The sequence below is a fragment of the Canis lupus genome, chromosome 26 (genome assembly GCF_048164855.1).
Source record: "Canis lupus baileyi chromosome 26, mCanLup2.hap1, whole genome shotgun sequence".
Lineage (NCBI taxonomy): Eukaryota > Metazoa > Chordata > Mammalia > Carnivora > Canidae > Canis > Canis lupus.
Genome location: NC_132863.1, coordinates 46,849,670 through 46,872,636, shown reverse-complemented (window position 1 = coordinate 46,872,636; position 22,967 = coordinate 46,849,670). Strand labels below are relative to the sequence as shown.

The window sequence follows — 22,967 nt, the reverse complement described above, 5'->3', positions numbered from 1 at the left end:
TGTGCTCTTAGCCATGCCTCAGTCTACCAGATGGACGTGCTCTGAAAAGTTATGCCACATTTTTGTAAACTGAATGACAACTTGCAACATATATATATTTTTTAATTTAAAAGAAACATATGACAAATTCTTTTAAGAAAGGGAGAAAATCTTTCTGTTAAATGAGACATTTCTCTCAATTTCTGGTTTTGTTTTGTTTTGTTTTTTCCTAAGTTCAGACATGGAAGTTTTGCCAACAAGGACCATCGACTACTGTGTGGTGCTTCCCTAACAACTGGAAGACAGAAATCGATTACACCCCAAGGGAGGGGAAGATCCCAGGCATTCAGCAGAGTTAGGCGAGGGAGAGCTGGATTTGAGTCCTGACATGACCAGACAGCCACATCACACGGTCCTTCCCGATTTCTCCATGGCAATAAAGCCCGTTCACAAGCTCCCAGGGTGCATGAGGGTCATGTGTTCAAAGGGGTTGGGGGGGGAGTAGGTCCCTACTGCACATGTTGGTTACTTTTTTAGTAAGAAAACATTTCCTAGTGTCCAGCAGAAATGAAATAAATAGCAGTATAGATAACTTAAGACCTCTGTGGAATTAATATCTTGGAAATTCCTCACAGGTTTCCAGCTGCCTCAGCCCACAGCAAGGCTTATCTCCCCAGGTTTCGAGGTCACCTCAGCTTTCCCAACTGATTTCCCTCTTTAGAAGTCCCTATTTTTAGCTGTTTTCACAGGGGCAGCCAGAGGCAAACATTATACAGAAAGTGTGACATTCGGACTGCAATAATCCCTACCTGCCAGTGGGGAAGTTAACCTCCGTATTAAGAAAGGAATCAAGGAATTGGCTGAGTCAAGTTAGGGCAGGCACCCTTGGGGTAAGGCAATGCTGCATGGACTCAAGTCCTTTCTCAGGCATCCTCAAGCATTCCAGATGCACCTGACAATTAATATGTTAATAACAAACCATTCTTATCTATTCAAAAACCAGGGGAGACTGTTGGCTTGATAAAAGCCTGAATGTTGAAAGAAATAAAAAGGACTCTCCTTCCCAACATCTGATCCCTCAAATGTGTTCCCATTCATTCCTAAACAGATGGGCCCAAATGCATTCAAAAGTCCTGAGTGATGACTGGATTTCATTTCTTCTGTGACAAATGAAATTACCAGGAAATAAGGCAACCACTACCTTGACCTCTGACCCCTTCCACAGCCAACCTCTGTGTGTGTTGGGATCTCTTCTCTGATAAATCTCCCTCACTCGCGTTTTGACTTAGTCTTCAGTGGGACTACGTTTCCTACATCGGCATTTCGGTACCCACCTCTATTGCCATTTCTCCCATGCTCCAGAATTCTCCACCCTTCAGGGCTGCCTTGCAGTGATCTGAACCCAGTGTAATCCTATGGTCCTGGGCCTGAGCCACGGCTTTGAAATTGGAGTAAGTCTGTCAGTGATTATTTGTGAGATTCGCTGCCACCAGCAGGATGGGGAGTTGGAAGAGTTTCCCCTCAGATTAGCCTGGATCTCTGCCATCTGATCTGATGTGCCTCGCTGGCTCCACTGCACGGGGCTGGAATCCTGGGTCTCCAGGAAGGTGTGTTTGTGTTTGTTTTCAAACTTCACTTTGCACCAGTCTTTTCCCTTCCAAGGGAGATAAACCAATTCTGCATGTCTTTACTAGCCAGCCCTCAAGGAGCATCCTGGAACCTCTCTAAGGGAAACCAGTGCTTTTTATTAAATCCATCATCCTAGACTGTAGCACGGCCATGATTCTAATAAACCATCAAGTTTATCAGATCACAAAGATTACAAATGTCTGTAAGACCCATTCACTCTTCATCCTTTGGACTCTCCAGGAAAGAAGTTGGAGCAGGGTAGATTAAGAATTTCTAAGTCATAGCATCTCTCGGGCAAGGGCTCACACACACGAAGAGCACCCTTACTTTTATGCAAATAGATTGCTCCTGATGTGATGGGACAGTGCAAGATTTGGGCGCACAGAGCAGTAATTTTTTGTAGACATGTCTCATCATTGGAGGTATAATGCACATTCATGTCTAGTGTCTATCAACAATGGTATGGTTCTTAAAATACTAGTGGTTTTTTTTCTCCTCTGTCAAGATTGCCACTCCATATTTCAGCCCAATGACCTATGAGAAGTAAAGGCTGGCACTTCTGACTGTGTGCCAGGCATTGCATATCTTACATGTGCTAAATTGCTGGCTCTCAAAACAAGTCTAAGACATAGATAGCACCATCATTTCATTCACAGATGAGAAACTGAGAAAGGGAGAGTCAACAACTCTCCCAAGTGCTACAGTCTGAATGTCTACCCCCCCCCCAATCCCCACAAATTCATATGTTGAAATACTAATGCCTAGTGTGATGATGTTAGGAGGTGGAGACTGTGGGAGGTGGTTAGGTCGTGAGGATGGAGCCCTCATGAATGGGATTGATGCCCTTATAAAGGAGACCCCAGATTGTTCCCTGTCTCCTTCCACCATGTGAGGACACAGCAAAAGGACAGACATCTATGAACCAGGAAGCAGGTCCTCATCAAACACTACTTCTGTTGGTGCCATGATCTTGGACTCCGCAAATTCCAGAACTGTTGAAAATGTCTGTTATTTACAACTCATTCTGTGACATTTTGTTACAGCAGACTAAATGTACTGAAACACCAAGGCACTGGCTAGGGAGAAACAGAGGCAGAGGCAGAGGCAGGACCCCAGTCAATGAGTGTAGCCCCTGTACTCCTAAGCACTGCGTCTCACTTACCACGACACCTGAGCACTCTCCACTGCTCTTCCTAAAACACTCCCCCTAAGAAGTACTTAACCTGTCTTACTGAAAAAAATGCACAGACTGGGTATATGCCTGAGACTTCCCTTCACACATCGAGACAAGTGGAAGTAACAAGGAACCAACAGACACATCCAGTGTTGAGGAGATGCCCCAGAAGGTTTAAAATAAAGGCAAGACCTATAGGTCAAGTCAGCCTGGTCATGGCCAGGTGCCCAGGCTGTTACCTGTGCCCATGAGTGAATCTCCAAAGATGCTCCCCACTGTCAGAATCTCTTCTCTGAAGACCTCCAAATGACCTGGAGAAAGCGCTCTTGGCCAGCCACTCTCTGACGTTTCTCAACAGTCATAAGACTTCAGGGAAATCAGAAGTAGCCACTCCCTGGAAAAGGTTGAAGACCCTCCAGCAAGGATACTGTGAGGATGCAAACACTCAGAGCTAATGAACCAAGGAGAGACAAATCAGATTTCCTTCCTTCAGCTCTGTCTAGAGTGACCTCCAAAAATTTTCATCACTCTGGGGATAATTGATTTGTGAGCTCTTTGATTGGAAGCAGACCATTTTCACCCAATGGAGGCAGGGATTTAAGGGGGAAAAAGAAAATGTTTTCTCGTGGTTTCTGCAGAGCAGCCCCAGAATAAATAAGACACAGCCGAGTAATGAGGTAATGACAGATTTTGTCTTAGTCTGGAAGGGCGTCATTAAGTAGGAATAATTCATGGCTTAGTACTGTCAATCCTAGTTATATGATGCTCAACTGTCAAGCTCTATGAAACAAGACTCCGTGTGAGTCCATATGTGCCTCACTCAATTTACTTAGGTTCTTGAAATTCTGAGAGATTAGCAATTGTCACTTATTCAACAAAGGGCTTAACTAGCTTGACTTCTGTTTAGCTCATCAGAACGACAGCTCCTGCCTCCAAGACCAATGCTTGTAGGGACTCGATACACTCTGACCCTAAAACGTTGACTCAAGTTACATCAAGATTTAATCACACACATATGAGTATTGAAGTCTCTTTTCTAGAAAGGCAAAGCTTTTCTTTGCCTGCAATCCATGTATAAAATACCGTCCTCTACATTGCTGAAGAGGAATGAATTACAAGAGGAGTTGGGAATGAAAGTGCATTTTCATTAGCACTATTGGAAGCCAGGGAATAACCAATAAGGAGGAAATCTCTCTCTGAGCAGCACTAAAGAAATGTATTTTCATTTAGCGCCCATTCTAAGGATGGGAGCTCTCCTCATCCTAAAAAGCTGAGCACGGAGGGCTTGAAAGAGGTACTTTTTGTTTCTCCCAGATGTCACAGAAGTTGGTGGCCTTTATGATGGATGTGAAGGACCAGTCCACCTATCCATAGCCAGCTGCTGCTAGTCCCTGCAAGGAAGCAGAAAACCACTTGCTTCTCTTCCCAGAGCCTGGAGTACAATTCCCATCTGCTCTGGGCCAGGCACTGTGCATGCTTTGTCAGCTGCCAGTTACAGAGACTCTCCAACTAATATGGGCTAAATGGAAATAAACTTATATACCCAGAAATCTCCCCGATTTCAATACATAAGGCTATGTGTCCTAAGAACTGCCCATGGGTCCAGCCTCCTTCTTGGGATGGATACAAGGTGAGCACTGGACTGCCCGGTCAGGTGTGCATCCTGGAGCTGAATGATTAGTCCTGGTCATGTGTTGCCCTAAGCTGATGGTTTAGTCCAGGTCACCTGAGCATCCCTGAGCTGACCTGATCGGTCCCAGGCAAGCTGATTCGTTAATCTAGGTCATGTGAGCACCCTGGGCTTGGCTTGGATGAGCCTGGGTCAGATCCCGATCCCTAAAGGAAGAGGAGGAGACTGATCCACATGCAATGCACCCTCCGGAGAAAGGCAGGATCCCAGTAGCAGAGATGGAAGCAGTACTGGGCAGGCAAAAGCAAGCCCCATTCTATAGCTTGCATCCTAAGAGCTGTGTCCAACACCTGGTACTATCTGCATCTTACAGGTGGGAACACAGGCTCAATGAAGCGACATACTTGGCCCAGCCACAGAGGTGGTGAATGCTTGTCCAGGATCCAAAAAGAGGTCACACAAGCTCAAGTGCTACAGTGTGTTCTGCAGCCTGCTCTTAGCACTGGACTTCAAACCCTGCTGGTGTCATTAACACACCACACTCAAGAACAGGGTACAGATGCTGAGGTGTGTCACAGGGAAGGCAAGGCATGTTATGAGCCTGTTTACAATACCACATGGACACATTTTCTTCTAAAAAGAAATCCCTGTCCCAGCCAATGGGGACTGTGGGAGCAGGATGTGGCTCTTACAACCACGGCAGGGTGTGTTGGCACCAATGATTGGGACAGAGTCCAGGGTGAGGGGATCTGAATGGCACTAAAGATCAGCTGAAGAGCCAGGAGTGCAGAGCAGGGAAATGGGTGGTGCAGGTACTGGGGCAGCTGAGGTGAGGTGGTCAGGAGGCAGCGAATGAACAGCAAATACAGACACTGGTATCAACGCTGAGATCCCACCGGTAAGTTGCTGGGATTCACCCTGCAGGAGAAACGACAGGGTTCTTTCTAGCAGTCCGTATGATAAACAGTCCCACGGAAGAGCTTGGGTCGGACACACACAGAGCCCCGTGCCTGTGGCCACACTGTGCCCCTTACCACGTCCCACAGACTCGTGTATGGCTGCTATTTTTCCAGCTGCCTCCTCCCCCTGCCCGCCCACCAGGCCTAGCAGACAGGCATTGCTGCTCCTTGTGCTGTGGTCCAGACCCTCACACAGCAGGTGCTCAACCCAGGGACAAGGAATAGTCTCCATGCCTGCTGGGGTTGTTGAGAAGGGCTCCAAAGACCCGACCACTCTTTATTATTTGTGGCCTTTCAGGGTCCTGGGTGACTTTAAAGGCAACAGAGACCTTTGCCTGTAGAATCCAAGAAGAATACCACTGACCTTGAAGGTGTCACCATGTGACAGCCCTGCCCTGGTCCCAGCCTAAATCAAGGGGAATCTTCACAAAGTCAGTGTGATGCCATGTCCCGTTGCCTTTCCCGTCTTCCCTCCATCTTCACGGGCAGGAGGGGCACCTTCCGTCCACACGGGCCATGCACTCACCAGCAGGTGCCAGAGGCTCAGCTAAGTCCTTTGGCTACACCGAGGAATAAACAGAACAGACACAGACCTGCTCCCACAGCAGAGCTCACAGAGAATACCAGTGGACAAATCAAAGAGGTATTTTCAGATGGTGACAATGTTATAACCAGAACCAGGTGATGCGGTGCAGAGCGATTGTGAAAGATGCTCGGGTAGAAGCCTATGAGAGGTGAGCTGAGACCGAGGGGCCTGAAGACACCGGGGCTGGACCCACACTGTGCCCAGAGCCGAGACCAATAGAGTCAGAGGGAAGGTAGCAGAGGCCTCTCAGCCCCCAGAGCTGGGCCACTGGAAGCCTGACCGCACAAAGGAAGATCCTTATGCAAATATACAGCCTTTAATTCTGATACTAAGTATCAAATAACAGAGGCACTTTTCTGCCCCTGAGCTCATTTCCAAGTATGAGGTGATATTAGACCTTCTGAGGGTCGCTAATATCACTCAATTACGGTTTCTTTAAATCTTCCCGAAGTCACCAGTCAAGAAGCCCCTGCTTCAGGGAAGGACTCAGGAGAAGGGAAGAGGGACCCTCACACCCCCTCCACCCTGTTCCCAAGACCCTCAAACACAGACAGGAGGCAGCCGGGCCCCCTTCCGATGCCCGCGTCAGGCTGTGTGGACACACAGGAGGGCGATGGGCAGCGGGGCCCGGGAGTGGACGGGTGCGATGGGCTCTGCACGCTGGGTCACTTCCCACAACAGCCCCCTAATGACCACGCCGGAGAGGCAGGTGTGGCCGAGTGAGGCCCTGAAGAATCCCCTAAGGACAAAGGACAGACGGGCACCCGAGGGTGGGCTCGGACACTGGCAGCGCAGGCCAGGCTGTGGGAGCCCCGACGGGGAGCGGACAACAGTCCTGAATGGAAGTAGGGCAGCACGGGGGGCCGACGAGGGGCGCCGAGCAGACGAGGAACACGAAACGAGCACCGAGAGAGGCTGGGTCCTGTGGCTTGGGTCTTAAAAAGCCAAACAGACGCAATAGTGACGGCACCCAGGCCTGCATACGCCAGAGTAACTCCACCAACTACCTCCTACACATGATTCCATATAATTCTCACAGAACCGCACGGGGTCAGAGCTGTGGGCACCTGTCTTCCAGCTGAGGTAAAAAGTCACATTTCATTTAATGGTCATGCTGCCAGGAGGTCACAGACCCGGAGGCAAGGCTGTGTTACGAACCAGGGCCTCTCCGCCTCTGCCCCGCTGACCTCTAGGCCTGGACGATTCCGTGAGGGGGGCTGCGCCCTGCCCGACGGCCAGCAGCAGCCTTGGCCTCCACGCACCAGGCGTCCGCAGGGGGAGGTGGACAATCCCCCAGTGGAGAGCCAGGGTGCAAACCAGGGCGCCGTGCAGCCGTCAGCCCCCAGAGCCCGGGAGAACCGGGAACCCCAAGGCTCTCAGGCGCCAGGGAGAAGCCAATTCTGCAGAGCAGGCCCCCCACGCTCCGCGGGTTTGAGGGGTCTACGACGCACCTGTCGGAGATCTCTGGCGGGCGGAGGCAGAGGGTCTGGGGCCGCACCGGTGTGACTGCCTCTGAAACAGAAAGCTGTCGCGGGAGTGAGCGGTGACCCGAGGGTGGGGATGCAGGCAAAGGCCGCCCGCCGGCCTGGAAGGCGCAGTTGGAGCCCGGGACGCGGCAGGGCCGGGAGGGCCCAGGGCAGGGCGGGAGGCCAGAAGGACGGCAGATTCACCTGGACTCAACAGGTGCGGACCTCAGAGCCTCATGTGCTTAAAACACCCGCGGCCTGGGTGAGGCTCTTGGGATGAGGGGCGTTGAGTCCCCAACCTCCCCCGGGCGGCCCGGGCGGTGGCCTGCAGGAGCGGCGAGGGGCCACGGCGCCCTGGTTTGCAGCGGCTGTCCCTGGCGCCGCTGTTCAGGTGACCCGCCTCCGGCTGCACGCCCAGCACACCCGGCGCCAGAAGCACCAGCTCTCTTGCCTGCTGGGAGCCCCTGCCCCAGGGGGTGCCGCCTGCCAGCCCCGAAGTCCAGCCGACCCCAGCCTGGCCGCAGCCTCAAGCGCTCTCCCTGAGCCCCGGCGGGCGGCGCGAAGGCCAAAGCAACCGCTCCTTGTCCTGGCGAGTCTCCCGGAAACAGTCCCTGTTCCCCCCGTTCTCCTCTCCTCTGGGGAAGCTCTGGGAGCACGTTACCTTCCTGCTCAGAACCCAGTGCTATTTATTCCTTCCGACCAAGTGTTACAGAAACAGTTTCCTCCGAGCTGTATTTACTGTGCTCACAGGCGTTGCTTGGACGGGCAAAATCTGAACCTGTGAATTCGCCTTGCAAGGCAGACAGATGTAATGGTTAAAATGTTCCCGTCTCCAATGGAAATGTTTAGTTTAAATAAGAGAATAAGGCTGAGCAGAATCTCCACGTGAATGGGATCACCACTTGGTTCTTCCGTGGAAAAGGAGCCGGTTAAGAGTCGGGTCCGCAAGGCGGGGTGCTGTCTTAGGATAGTCAAGAGGGACTGATGTTGGGGCACATCTTTCAGGTGGAAAAAAAAAAGCCGTGACTGGAGCCCTTGTCTGCAGTTCTGATCTAGAATGCGGCCGCTCAGTCGGCTGTGCCCGCACCACTAACTCAGGGCAAACACGACCAAATGAATATGGTGCAATCATATCCCTATTATTTTTCTGTATCTCCAATTTATTCAGGGAGCAGGAGAGATATTTAACAATTACTTAGCAGCCTTCTTTACAAAACGAGAGGATGAATACAGATAACGCTGGAACAGATTATTGAGAGCAGAATATTGAATTATCTGCGGATGGGAGCTAGCGCATGAATAATGCATTCCCCACACCTCAGGTATCGGCCCCTCCCTGGCCTTAGAGGCCAGGCCATGGGGTGCGTAAGGGCAGGGGGACTGGAGGCCAACATGCTGACCTCGTGGCGCTCCCCATTTTGCAGACGGTGCAGAGCTATACATGGAACTTGCCATGCAGGAGCAGTTGCATGTCAACCTTTGTGCTTTTCTGCAGAGCATACTTAATTTCTGCATGGCTGTGGACAGTAATCAGTAATGAAGTCATTAAATGCAAGAGGGGTGGAGAGAGAACTGTCTTCCAACCTTCTCCATTAAATTCAGGTACTTTGGCACATCTCTAATTAAGATCGGGAGGCTTGAGTTCCAATTGACAAAGCACTCCATCCCCATGATACGCAGTCAAGAGCGCTCGAGGGCAGAGCTAATACAGTGAGCGGGTAATGGCTTGGGTAATTCCGATAAAGATTTCTAGTTATAGTAGGTTCCAGAGGTTAACCGTCGCTACCCAGAGACACCCAGTTCTGGGTGTGTGGCCGGGCCTCCCCCAGACTTGGCCAGACCCTGGCTGAGAGACCTGCCTGGAATCTGAGGCCACCATCCCAGCACTCAGGACTCCCTCTTCTCCCTCGGAGCTCCGGGACCTGCAGCATAGAATATTCCTGACTGGGTCCACTCTGGGGAGCAGCAAATAGACTCGTCACGTCTATAGAAAAACAGTGGCCAGGTAATTCCTGAGGGGGGTTATATTGTTTTATTTTCCACTCATTTAGAAATTTGGAGAAAACATTTTGACATTTGCTGATTATCCCACTTTTCCCCTGAGGAACCAAGCTCGAGAGCATTAATTTTAGATTCGTATCTAAGAAACACATCTGATATGTGAGTGGGGAAGTAGGGGGCGGAGAGGAGGGAGAGGACATGCAGCGTTTTGGCTGTTGTTGCTTAAGAATGCACTTCTCTTTGGAGGAGCAGGAGAGGCAAGGACCTGGGAGATTGGGGGGTGGGGAGGCACGTGCAGCGCAAGAAGGCTCCTCCTCCTGCTCCAGGCGCTGCTCTCCAAGCCCAGCTTTGCGAATGGCCATGGGGTCCTGCCTCCCAAGGCCAGAAAGCAGACTTCCCTGCCCACCTGCAAGATGTAGACACCTGCCCAGGTGAGAAATTAACTCACGGTGAAGACCAAATACTCAGGTTTGCTCTGTTAGTCCTTTTCCAAAAGGCCACTCCCCCCATTTAAGTCACAAAAAGCCTCTCGAGTTTTCATAAATTGTCCTTCCATATGGTTTTCGGTGATGGCCAACATGGAAGTCATTTGCTTGCATTAAGTCTCGCTCTGCCGTGTGAATATGGGAGCTGGCAGCTGTATCTCTGCACCTTTGGATAATCCAACAGAGACCAGTGAAATTCCCATTTGGGCTATAAACTGCAGTGAGACCAAGTGGCCTTCAAAAATCTCTATTTAAGGATATTCCTATATTAAAGCAGATTCCACATAGCTTTGGTAGCCACAGTATTTTCACTGGAGGGGTTGCCATTAGTCAGTTTTTTAATGTGGGGTTTTAAAAGTTTATTTCACAAAAAAACTTGTTACATTACTACATCTGTCGACTGCTTTTAAGAAAGGTGATAAAAAAAATAAGAAATGGTGATGAGGAAAAAAAATTTAGCGTTACCAGGTCCAGAAGTCTTCTTTCACTGCTTGAAACAATGGAATGAAATAGTCTGTGATTATAAACCATGAAAGCCACACAGAAAGGTCTAGAGCCAAAGATAAGAGCCTTCTCCGACCCAGGAGCCCAGCCCCCCTGCCACTCTCCAGGAGGCCCCAGGAAGCGTCTGGTCTGCAAGTTTTTCCAGCCAAGTTGGAAAAGTTATACTTTTGTCAGGAGAAAAGAAGTGGCTTTAATAAGATATTTTAAAATTTAATAAAGTAACCAAGAAAGCAAGTAATAAAGCAAGAGAAAGGAAATCTTGATAAAATTATCCCAATGAACATGACCACAGCAGGAATTCATCTAAAGCCTACAAAGGACGCACAGAAGCTGCAGCGCGCAGCCCTTTCCAGCAAAGGCTAATGAATCCGCACTCAGAGTAACAATAGCCGACGGTTTCTGCAAGCAGCAGCGGTGTGTTAAATAGAGAGCCCGATGAAAATCTTGTCACATGGGGGAAAAAAGATTATGGAGATAGAGGAAAATGCACAATGAACAGGAAGCAAATAAAAATGGATTGGTGGGCGGTTCTGACATTCCCGAAAACCGAGTTCTCGCTGCTCTCGCTGCTCTCGGTAGTGGCTGCTGGATTTGCAAGGAATCGCCTCCTTCAAGCATGATTTCCAAGAAGGCTCTGGGGAAACACCAAGCACATCCTTTGTCTCACGGTAGACACGGATGCAGCGGAGGCTCCGCCGGGCGCCACTCGGTGTGCGGGGGCAGAAACCCCGGAGGGAGGCAGACCCCAGGCCCCCGGCTGCCCCAGCTCAGAGCTGCCCTACAACCCGGCAGGGGGCGGACTTGGAGTCAGGTAGACTGGGGTTCAAATCCCAGCTACCCCACACAGTAGCTGCCAGCAAGCGCGGTGACTCCACCGTATGGGCCGAGCGCTTCCCGTGTGCCCTGCGAGCCTTGTTGTGTGCCCGACCCTGTCGGCCGCACGTCACACGCATTATCCCCAGCCCAGTGGACAGACCCTTTTACCAGCCCCCCTAACTGAGGAGAAAGCCAAGGGTAAGGAGGTCAATCTGCCCAGGTTCCTGCTGCTCCTGAGATTACAGGGCCCCCAAACCACCACACATCTGTCCCGACTGGCAGTCGGGTCCTTATCCAAGGACTGCCATGACTTGAGCCACACACGCGGGCCTCGATCCTGGCAACGCCGATGGCCGAGCCCGCACACACGGCTGTGGCTGATGGCAGAAGGGGGCCGACACACCAGCTGTAGGTGAACTTACATGGCGCCATCCCAGGGAGGCGTCTGGAACCCCATTTGGAGAAAAGCCCCCAACATGCCCACCACTACCTCTTTTTGTTTCCCTTCCAGAAAGATTACTGTGATGTCTCTGTGCTCTTGGTTTGGCCCATCTCTCGCACGAGCCCACTGCCTCCCCGCCCCGGGGCTCCCATCCTCTGGCACACGGCAGGTCTCAGCAACGGTGGTGAGATGGACCAGAGGCTACCAGGCAGAGGCCATCTGAGCACCTTCTTGGTCCAAGGCTCTGCGCACTCCTAACCTCGGTCCTAGGTCCCCACCTCACACTGGATTTGGGGGGCCACACCACGTGTGTGTGTCCTGGTTACAGGATGTGTGACCCATGACAGCTGGGACGGTGGGCACGGCCGAGCTAGCAGCTGGGGGTCTGGGTGTGGTCCTGGGTGCGTGGCCTGCGATCACAGTCTCTGACCTTCCCAGGAATCGTGTGAGCTCACCAAAGTCCTCTCATGGACTCACGTTCCACTGAAACCAGCTACAAGCTAGAGCGGGTTCTGCTGGGAGACAGAAAACCGAAAAGGAACAGATCTCACAGTTGCCAAAGTCTTGGCCAGATAAAATCTAGCCATTAAACCTTTCCTGTGATCCTGCGGATGTGTTTCCTTTCACTAAAGCCTCACATCTTCCCTGGTATATTTTCGTGGGAGGCTGATATCCAGGCTTAACCCTGACTTTTGTCCTCTGCAAAAACAGCAGTTTACATCGCATGCATGGACTTTGTTGGTAGCAGGGATTCTTGGCAAGGCAAGCAAGAGGTTTTATATTTCCCCTGGGTCGTGGTTGGGCACACAGGCAGGAAAGCAGGTGGGTCTCCCAGGGAGACAGAGCAGACTAAACCGATGATTTCAGGGTCACCAGAGGACGCCCTCATCGCATAATGCATCTGCCACTCTGGCTCAGCAGGTCCTGGCCTCAGGGACAGAACTCGTTGGAATCAAGTTGCCCCGTTTAAGGAAAATGGTTTTCAACTGCAGAGCCCCCCAGGCAGGAGTGAGAGGAAGTGGCTGTGGCGTGGGCTCCTCAGGCCGGGGCAAGGGTACAGGCCAGAGCAGGTGAGGAGGAAGCCGACAGTGCAGAGGCCACCACCTCTTTCCGACCTGACCACAGGAATGGTGAGACAGGTCACGTGTCACACACAGGCATACCTGCCACACCAGGAACATGCCATTCTGAAGGCCAGGATGTGCCCCACCAAGCCTCCAGAAATACAGCAAGAGCATCCAACCCACTCCTAGGGCTGCCCATGGACAGAAGAGTAATTTGTTGTTGGGAGGGCCTCGTGGGGGGCACTGCCCTCCCGTGATCCGCTGCATGAGCAGGGAGCGACCATTAGAAATAGATTAAAATGCAGCTCTGAACCGCGTCCCCACCCTGAGCACCCCAAATCCCCACCCTGAGCCAGCCCGTCGCTCAGTGATGCCACAGCTTCTTTGTCTTCAAGTCAAAGCAGTAGGCAGGAGTGGAGAGGTGGAATGAGCAGGGCACTGCGATCACGGGTCAGGGGAGCCCACACTCGAAGTGGTAAAAATAGGTTTGTTCCAGGTTTCATTTCTGTTGCTGCAGAAAATCTTCATTATCTCCTTGTCCAGGGTCCTGATGGTTTCCAGAAGGATCCTGAGGTGCAGAGGGAACATCCTTGGGTCCCTCCTCTAAGGCAGGAAAGAAGAGTAAGTTAAATGGCTGAAAATCCTAACACAAGAGCCTTGCGATCCACACTTGGCTCCTTGCTGGGACCTCGCCGCTCCTGGGTGAACGCCTCTCCTCCTGCCCACTGTGCCTGACCACGCTGTTTCTGGACCACGTGCACTGGGGCTCCTGGCCACAAGGCCTTGCTCTTGAGCCTCTGGTGTGTGAGGCTGATGCCCAGACACTCAGAACCACCACTTTCTGCAGGAAAGGCTGCTGGGCACTGACTCCTGGTTTCCCTCCATAGCACGCCCTGCCTGCGTCTGCTCGTTCAGCAAACAGCACCAAGCCTGCAGTGCCAAAGGCCCCAACTGCAGGCAGCTCACAGCCAGGGCAGGAAGCAAGTCCAGAGGCCTTTCCCCAAAGGGTAGGGCATGGCAGCAGCAAGGGGAAGGGTGGCTGGTGGGTGCAGAAATGGCTCTGGAAGCCAGGAGGCCAGACGCCGGAGCTGACAGCAATCCTCAGGTGAGAGGAAGAGAAGCAGGTGGGGAGCAAGAGCAGCCCTGGAAGAGGGGCAGGAGAGCAGGGCAGTGACAAGAGCCAGAGGGCCCTGCAACTATGGACTGTACATGGGTCTCCTTTAATAGACCACACACTCCCTGGGCCCTGTATGATTCATTTAAGTATCTCTCATGCCTAGAACAGGCCCTGGCCAGCTCAGTGATAAACCTGAACTTGAAACACTGACAGAGGTCCCCATGGGCCATCTGTATACTCCTAATGGACGCCCTCTTGCCCCCACTGTCCCCATCAGCCCATCCATGGATGGCCACGAGTGTTAAGGAAGTGGATGAGACATCAAGGAGTAGATTTCCCATGAGTGGACACCAACCAGAACCCACCTACCCACTGCTCTGGCTTAGGCTGGTTCAGCACCTGTAGGTCCAAGAGAGTCATACCTGAGGAGGCAATAGGGACAGGAGCCCCTGGGGAGGGTCAGGGAGGGGCCGGATATGCTGATTGGGAGCCATGCCTGTGGACCTCACATCTGGGTCCTCCAATGCCCCCATGGAGGTGTCCCCTGGGATCACCATCACGGTGCTGAGCAAGTACCTTTAGGCAAAAGTGAGCCCAGAAGTGCTCACGAGCCTGCCATATACATCCATCATATGGGATCCACTCGAATAGCAATTAAATCAGACCCCCATGTGCTCTCACAGTGGTGGCTCATCAGGCTCCCGTGCCTTGTACGGAGTCCAGGAACCTCCATTCTGTGAACAACTGGATGCCTGCTGGGGCCTCCTAAGAAAGGAACCTGAGGCCCATGGACACACATCAGCACACTTTACAAATGGAAACCTCAGGGAGGGACGGCACTTGTAATCCTCAGAACCCCTCGTCCCCACATACAAATTGTACAACTGAGCGGCCTGCTCGGCCGCTGAATCTCAGCCTCCATCACCCCAACATCAGGATGTCCTAACTCCTGGCTTGCCTGTGTCTGAGGGTTGGTTTTTGATGAGTAATGCAGAGTGGTGTGAATGTTCCAGATGACTTCTGAGGGACTGGATAAATCACAGGGGTCGCCAGAGACTGTTGGGTGCAGACGACTTGGAGCAACACTCTGCAGGCCACAGAGAACCTTCATGTCAAAATAAAGAGGTTTCTTCGGCCTCCAGACACCTGCTGAATGCCTGCTCTCTGCCTGGCCCCAGCAGAGTGCCGCCCTGCATTGGTTAAAAGCACCAAGTGCAGGGTCAGACCAGCTTCGAATCCCCGCTCCACACTAACCAGCTGTGCCGCTTGGGAAAACGGCTCTTCATCCCTGGCGCCAGTCCCCCAGTTATAAAGAGGGAGCCATGGGCAGCCCCGGTGGCTCAGCGGTTTAGCACCGCCTTCTGCTCAGGCTGTGATCCCGGAGACCCGGGATGGAGTCCCACATCGGGCTCCCTGCGTGGAGCCTGCTTCTCCCTCTGCCTGTGTCTCTGCCTCTCTCTGTCTGTCATGAATAAATAAATAAAATCTTAAAAAAAATAAAGAGGGAGCCATGTTCTTAATAGGATTCCTATAAGCATTAGATGAAGCAAGAACACATCCCGGTCAGCTGGTGGCTGGCTCTAGCGTCCTCCGAGTCCACAAGGCGTGGAGGGGGGCGGAGGAGGCTTTCTGGGACCTGTCCAGGGTGCTGACGGCCGTCTGGCAGCATCCGTGGCCTCTGCCCAGTAGATGCCCAAGCACCTACACATGCGCACACAGACACTGTCGGGGGCCCACTGGGGGACAGAATCGCCCCTGCTCAAGCAGCACAGGCTCCTTCAATGCTGCTTCCCACCGCTCCTCATGCAGTGACCAATCATGAGCACAAAGGAGAGACACAGAGCCCGTCCCTAGCTCCCCCGGGAGGCTAACACAGAAGCAAACACCAAGTGGAGCTACTCTGACCCCTGCTGACCTTAGTACCTATCAGCCGGCCCCTCGACACCTGCCCTGGCCCCAAAACTCACTTCTCACATCAGTCTGGCCACAACCCAGCCCCTGCCCCTGTCGCAGAGCTGCGCTTCCCCGGCTGCTCCCAACCGTGCTGCCGCTGCCCCAGGCCCTCCATCCTCCCCAGTGGCGCCAGCTCTGCCCTCTGCTGGGAGCTCTCAGGACAGGCTGGTCCCTACTTCCTTCATGGCTCTACTCGCCCTTCACCTTTCTGGGAGGACCCTTCTGATCTAATCTACCACCCCTCTCTCTAGCCCTCGGCTTTTTCATTTTCACAGCATGTATCCTGCTGGACACACCTCACGGTTCTGCTTATTCATCTCTTGTCCGTGTCTGAGCTGGAATGGGAGCCCCACAAGGGCAGGGACTCGGCTGTTGTGTTCACAGCTCCAGCACTACTGCCAGGCACTTCAAAGCTGCTCACAAATATTTGCTGAGTACAGATCAAGGACTGAGATTAGCGAGAGTTCCCTGGGACTGGAAAAAGGAGTGTGGGTCACCCAGACATACTCACGGATTTGACTTGATCTTCTAGACGGTGGGTGGGCTCATTATCAGTTTGCCCGAGGCCACTGAATGGGATGGAAGAGGCTGGGACCCCCCACAAGGAGAGGACCCCGAGTTGGCCCCACCACAGCACAGCCTCTCCCAGCAGGGAGAAAAGACAGTATTGACTTCACAAATTAAAAGGAACATTATTAAAAATGAAAAAAATCTAATAGTGTCCAGTACCCTGCTCGCCCTCCTCTAGTGCTCTTGAGATAATCTCACATCAATCCACTTAAGTGCCGTGCTCTCCTGACCTTCCCTGTGAAGAGCTTCCTTGCTGACTGAGGAGCGCCTCACTGGCCGGCCTACGGGGAGGACACCCCAGCTGCATATTTATGGATTCCTAGGAGTCTGTGTTCTGCTTTTATTTTCTGTCCCTGTAGTTGCCTTACACTCCCAATCCACTCCACACCCCACAGAAGCACCCCCTTCCCCGGAGGCTGCACACTGCCCACCCCATGCAAACACTGCTCCCAACAGGGCCCAGCCCCTCCATGACAGTGACCGCAGCCTCAGAGGGACACGGAAGGGAAGTCTCCTGGCCCGATGTGATCACAATGGATGGAACACTTTGCTCCCTGACATGGTTCTACCTCCCGTCATTTCTGATACAGATCTGCTGGGCAGCACCAGAGCCCCCAGGTGAACACCTGGCCCACACCCATCCCCCTTTAAGGAAAGCAGCATCCTAGGTCTCCCCTCTCCACCCACAGATCTCCCCAAGGGTCTGGGGGCACACGGCCCTCCCCCTACCTCCCCCTACCTGGCCCAGTCAGCCAAGAAGGTGAAGTGTGCATCATGGCATTGTGCAAATGGGCTGGACAGACCAAATTTGGAGAATATGTCTGGGGGAATTAAAGAGAGCAGAAGGGGACACTTCTGATCGATTTGGGGACCTGGGGGCACACCACGGGCAGGCTTCAGAGCAGCTAGCAGTGAAGAGTGCCATGTGGATGAAGAGGACATGGACAGGAAAGCAAAGAGCAGCCCGCTGTTTCAAGCATGAGTCCCGCCTGCTTCAGAAGGCAGGTGCTTGCCCGTGAGCTTCTTGGATAATCCATGGACTCCGACGGGGGGGTGGGGGTAGCACACTGAGGGCGGGGGGACTAGTCTCCCAAGGGATGCAGGGGACACCCTGAGGATGTGTGTTTGCAGACCTCACTAACCTGTAACTCTAAGTTCAAAATTCCTTTTCCTTTTATTTTGCAATTATTTTCAAAGTTGTAAAAGACTGTAAGAATAGTACAAAGTACCCCATACACCTTTTACCTGGTTTCAGTAATATTTAACTTTGCCAGATTTTACATATGTACATACCTATGTGTATGTGTGCTTGTCTGTACCCCCAAATCATTTGAAAGTGAGTGGCATACACCACGCCCATTGTGTCCTGTGTCTACACCCTGAGAAGAAGCCTATTCTCTTACGTACTCACAGCACAGTCAGCAACGTCAGGAAATTTAAGATCAGGACAACATCATGCTCTAAACTGCTGGTCATATTCCAATGCCACCTACTGTCCTCATGACGTCCTAAGACACGGTTTCCCTGCATCGTATATTGTATTCTGTGGTCATGTCTCTCTATCCACCTTCTATTCCGGAGCATTCCTCGTCCCGGTCATTGATGCCACAGGAGTTTTGAGGAACAGAAGCCTATTATTTTATAGGCTGTGCTTCAGTTTGGGTTTCCCTGTTGTTGCTTCATGATCACGATGGTACACAGACACCCCTCCTCTGGCCGGACTGACAAAGTGAAGACCCCCAAATGCACCTGGGAATTTCTGAGTCTTGAAAGGGCTTCTTCCCGTGTGCCCACCCACCAGCTGTGGCTACAGCAGGTCCCTGCCACTGCCAGTCTTCCTGGCCATGCTGGTGGCCTGGGGATCCACTTGGAGAAGCCCCCCGGGCCCGAGAGAATGCATCACCCTGCGCTCTTCCATCGGCTTCTCTGGAAAGGCCTGGGCTCCTGGCAGAGGCGAGGAGGTGGGAGAACCTTTGCCTTGCCTGGGTCTGGGCCTGAAGCACCCATACTTGGGTGGGGATGGGGATAGGCTCCCCCTGGACTGATTCCACCAGCTTCTCCCACAGAAGCTCCCACATAGTCCAAGGGCTGGAGCTGGCTCCTATAGAGCCCTGCTCCCCACTCCCCTGCCCTCCCAGGATGCAAAGAAACACACTGGAGTCAGCTTTTGTGGGACACTCTAATGCTCATCCTGCAGGGTTCCTGTTAGGGAGTACAGAGATCCCACAAAGCCCCCTGCCTGTCACTATCAACACTACAGTTGAGAGGAAGTGAGGCAGGAGGAAGGGTCTCCCCAGGTAAGGGCAGAGCAGCCCACAGGTCACAGGGCAGGTGCTGTTGGTGCCCCACCCACACCCCTTCCTCCCAGGGTGCCTGCCTGCTGGGCTGGGCTTCTCTGCAGCAGGTGGAGGAGCGGAGCGGGGATGGAAGCAACCATGAAGGATGGGCTCAGTGGACACACATCCCTGTCCTCGGCCCCTACTGGGCAATGTGGAGACATTGCCACAGTCCCATCCCCACAGTCCCTCAGAGGGATCGATGCATCCTTCACTGGCCTCCTTCCTCCCCAGCTCCATGGCCCTGCTTCCCTACTGGCATTTCCTTTTATCCCTCAAATCTCATCTGAAGAGAAATCCCAAACCCAGAGCTGCTGTGTCCTGAGAAAGAGCCTGGAAGATGTCCTGTGGCTGTGCCTGCAGTGGCCTCGGAAGGACACTGGCTGCAGCAGGCCCAGCCTTCTCATGCAGCGTGTTAAATAACAAAATTCAACTGTGCTGATTTTAAAGATCTAATTGGCTTTAGTAAGTGATTCACGAATCAGGCAGCAGCCCATCTCACGAGGAGCAGAGTTCCATGAATGGCACAGAATGGAAGGTTTCTCTAGAAGGAGGACTGGTAAGAAAGTTACTAGCCAAAGGGAGGCTGCTGTCCCCCGGGGCAAGAAGGGGTCTTAGCATCCCAATGACCTCATCTTTGTTGGGGGGCAGAGAGCCCCACCCCACCCCCGTGGCAGACTAGCGGGCATTGATGGAAAATCCTGGCTGGTTAACCCTACCTCTCTGACAGAGGCTGAAACTGCAACCAGATTACGTATTAAGCCCAGGTTTGAGGACTTCAGCTAAGTGACCCTGTCTGGGGCCTGTGGTTTTCTCTTAACAAAACCTACAGGCACCCAGTTCACCTCCAGGACCCTGACCTTGGGGTTGACCTTAGCTCATCTGAAGGGAAGGCAGTGTCAGGTCAAACAAAGCCTGCAGGCAGGTCTGAGATGCCTGGGAACTCCTTAGGGGCCACGGGTCAGGAGGGTGAGGGCCAGCTTGGGGGTCAAACGGAAGCTGTCAGGGATATCAAGGATACCCACACCCCATGTGGGCTCAGAGGAGGGCCCCTGAAGCCCCACAGGCCCCCAGATGCTCCTACTGGACCACTTTGGACTCGAATGACTCGGAGCTAATCAGACTGGATGAACACAGCCCTCATGAGTTAAAATGGCATCGGTAATGGTGAGATAAAATAATCACAGAAACACTGTGAGGCACCTCAAATTGCCATTCAATTGCAATAATTGTTGTTATTGTAATCGTGAGTTAGAAAATGATTTTATGTTAATAAACCAATGAGAGAGGGCTGACTTCATCACTGCACACGTGAGCCTGGCCTGGATGAGTGAGCCGAGTGATGCTCAGGGTGCAGGGAGGAGGCTGGGGCGAGGTGAAGGAGGAGGGACGCCTTCCACTGCACACGCTTGTACAAGAGCAACAAATCAAGGGGCAGGACACCCAGGAGCCTGAGAGTAAAGGACTCATCAGCAAGGACCTGAGTCCTTGAACTTCCACTAACTTGGGAGGTGCTGGAATTGAACCACACCAGCTTGGGTCACGCAGCAGGCCCTGGGGACAGCAGAGGGCCAGTGCAGCCAGGAGAGTGGGTGCAGCCTACAGACTAGGGGAGTGACCGTGCTCAGCGCATTTCCAGAATCCTCTGTTCACCCTCCAGCAACCCCGCCAGTCAAACACCTGTAACTACCAGGCTCGGGTAGTTATGAAGGGTCAGTGACCAACCCATGGTCAAGCCAGGACTCACATCCCAGGCTCCAAGTTTCTAGGTCCTTCCAAAGAGACAGGGCAGGAAAAAGTGAGCCGTGGAAAGGACGGGCTGTGTGGGAGGGGAGAGCAGAGCAGAAAAGAGACCATGCATCCGGCCTCATGCACTAGGCAACATGCGCATCTGCGCTCCTCCAAGGTGAGCCTTTTAATACAGAAATAGTCCAGTGTTAATGGGTTCCCCTTTCTGGCATATGGATCCGACTGCTATTTTAAATGTCACGAGATGGATGCCCCTGCCAGTGGAACTTCAAACTGATGTGCTCCGTTTCCTTCTCTCATATCTCTTTTCTGTCTAAAATATAAGGTGTGGCCTTCTGGGTTACCTTTGAATGAAATTTCAGTGTATTTGGGGTATTTTCAGTACTCAACAATTTTATAGAGTTGAAAACATAAAAGCTCTCAAAAGACTTCAAAACTGAATTAGCCTGCAACATATATTCAAGCTATATTTCTTTCTGACCTAGTTTATCTGTTTAAAAAAAGAAGAATCCTCAACGATGGAGGTGCCCTTCCCTCTCCTCTGTGATCACCTGCATCAGTCCAGCAGGTACTGAGCACTGAGTCGGTGCTAGGTGCTCTGCTAAATGCCTTCAAAGGATACTGTTAACCAGGGAGCAGACACCCCGGGGGTGGCACACCAATCCTACAGGAAGGGCAGGGAGCAGGGGAGACACTGAGGCCCTCTCTGTGGACGTGAGACAGTCTATCCAGGACTCAGCGTCCTGCACCTCCGAGGGGCAGGGGTGCACGGGTCCTCTTACCCTTCCCTTCGGCCTCATCCCCGGACCTCCCTTCACCTACCTCTCCTGCGTTTAAGGGCTCATGATATGACACAGAGCCTGCCCGCATGACTCAGGACAGCCTCCCACCCCCAGGTCCATGTTCAGTCACATCTTAAGTGTCCCTTGTGCAGCACAGGAGGTCACATCCTCAGGTCCCAGGGGCCAGAGGGGACATCTCTGGGGGCCACTTCTCTACCTCTCACAGGCTTCTCTTTACCATCTTTTCAACTCCTTTACCCAAATATCCAAGCTGTTGGGATAACCCCGGAATCCATTCCTCACCCTGCCCTGTCCCCATTACTCATTTTACAACAGAAGTTCACAGAAAATCCTTCCCCTTTGGAGGTAATGATTGCTTCTTGGCTTTCATGCACGTTTTCCCAGATCTCTCTTTTCTTCTTTTTCTTTCTGGTAATAGATCCACCTCACCCCACACCAGCCCAAGGCCTCTGGTCACTGAGAACCTCCACTGGTACCTGCAGGGAAGACGGTCTTCCTCCACGACACGGGATGAGGGCACAACATGGATCTTATGGTTCTGATCTCTAAGAACGAGACTGCTCCCCACCCACCCCAGTGATCTCCAGAAAGTCCTGCAGTCTGGTTGCATGGCCGGCTTGGGGCTGTCTTCCCACCCAGAAACGAATCACGATGGCCAGGGGAGAGCATGTGCTAGTGGAACACGCTTAAGCTGGGTCACATCTCCCCCAGGCTGAGGACAGGGTGGGCGCACCAGTCTCATCAAATCCACAAATGACTTCCTAACAGAATTGGGGAGACTATGTATGCTAAAACAAAAAAACAAAAAAACAAAAAAAAAAAACTGGGCACATATTAAATTTTCAGCATATGAGTCAATTGCTACAACTTTACTGCCACCATCATGGCTATGCTTCCTCATTACTAAATATAACCAGCAATTTCCAAATTTTCTGCAGAGGGAAATATCTTTTGGGGAAGGACAGTGGTAGAAGAGTCTTTGGGAAAGATGTGTCGATAAATAAAAGCTCATACCTAAAGCAAATAACTGGACACAAATACAGAGAAAACTGGAGAGTCTGGGGACTTTTCCCAAAGACTGTGTTAAACCCCACCAAAACCCAGTGAGAGGCCAATTATATTTTCAGTAATTCTGAAAATCAGTAACTGACAAATCAGTCAAGAACTTCCTTTCTCTTCCTCCTCCTGGAAGAAGGCAGAAGTGCACGTGAAGACAAGAGTGTGTGTGTGTGTGTGTGTGTGTGTGTGTGTGTGTGTTCACATACGTTATTTTGTAGAGCAAAAATAAAGCAAGGCCCTCCCTCCCCAAATGTTATCACTCAAAATTCCATGAATCAGGATTCTTGTGCTCCAGGGCCTGCTCCTCCCCATAAACAGTGCTCTGGGAGAAAAAAAAGCATTTAAAATTCATCAATGTATCTTAAACTGAGATCACTTCTCTAGCAAAATAGTCTGGGGAAATTAGTGTCAAAAAATAATACTTTATGGTTCAGTGTCATATTATCTCGAAGGGGTACATTTCAACCCCAAGCTCACTGCAAGGAGTTGGGGTAAAATAAATGAATTTCTTTGAAACCCGTTTTATATTCAAATACAGACTTTCCAAAATGTAACTTTGCAGAAAGCTAAAAAACGTGTCTCTCCCCGAGCAGCGCTGGGGCCAGGTGCTCACACCCAGCCTCAGCTCTGAAGCCGAAGTGCAAG

At 52.0% G+C, this 22,967-nt stretch overlaps 2 long non-coding RNA genes across 5 annotated transcripts; one reads left to right on the top strand and one right to left on the bottom strand.

Moving 5' to 3' along the window:
- Positions 1-13,632: 13,632 nt before the first annotated feature.
- Positions 13,633-16,879, bottom strand: LOC140618739 (uncharacterized). 3 transcript variants are annotated; one of them, XR_012018815.1, is made up of 4 exons: positions 16,317-16,879; positions 16,102-16,235; positions 14,811-15,042; positions 13,633-13,878 (listed from the first exon to the last, which is right to left on the bottom strand). It is a non-coding gene; the product is annotated as an uncharacterized lncRNA (long non-coding RNA). The 3 variants fall into 3 exon arrangements; XR_012018814.1 differs by having other exon boundaries at positions 16,102-16,879; XR_012018816.1 differs by lacking the exon at positions 16,102-16,235.
- A 60-nt stretch (positions 16,880-16,939) lies between these two features.
- Positions 16,940-22,361, top strand: LOC140617932 (uncharacterized). Of its 2 annotated transcripts, none has more exons than XR_012018084.1 (3): positions 16,940-17,376; positions 20,946-21,028; positions 21,682-22,361. It is a non-coding gene; the product is annotated as an uncharacterized lncRNA (long non-coding RNA). The 2 variants fall into 2 exon arrangements; XR_012018083.1 differs by having other exon boundaries at positions 16,940-17,380.
- Positions 22,362-22,967: the final 606 nt, after the last annotated feature.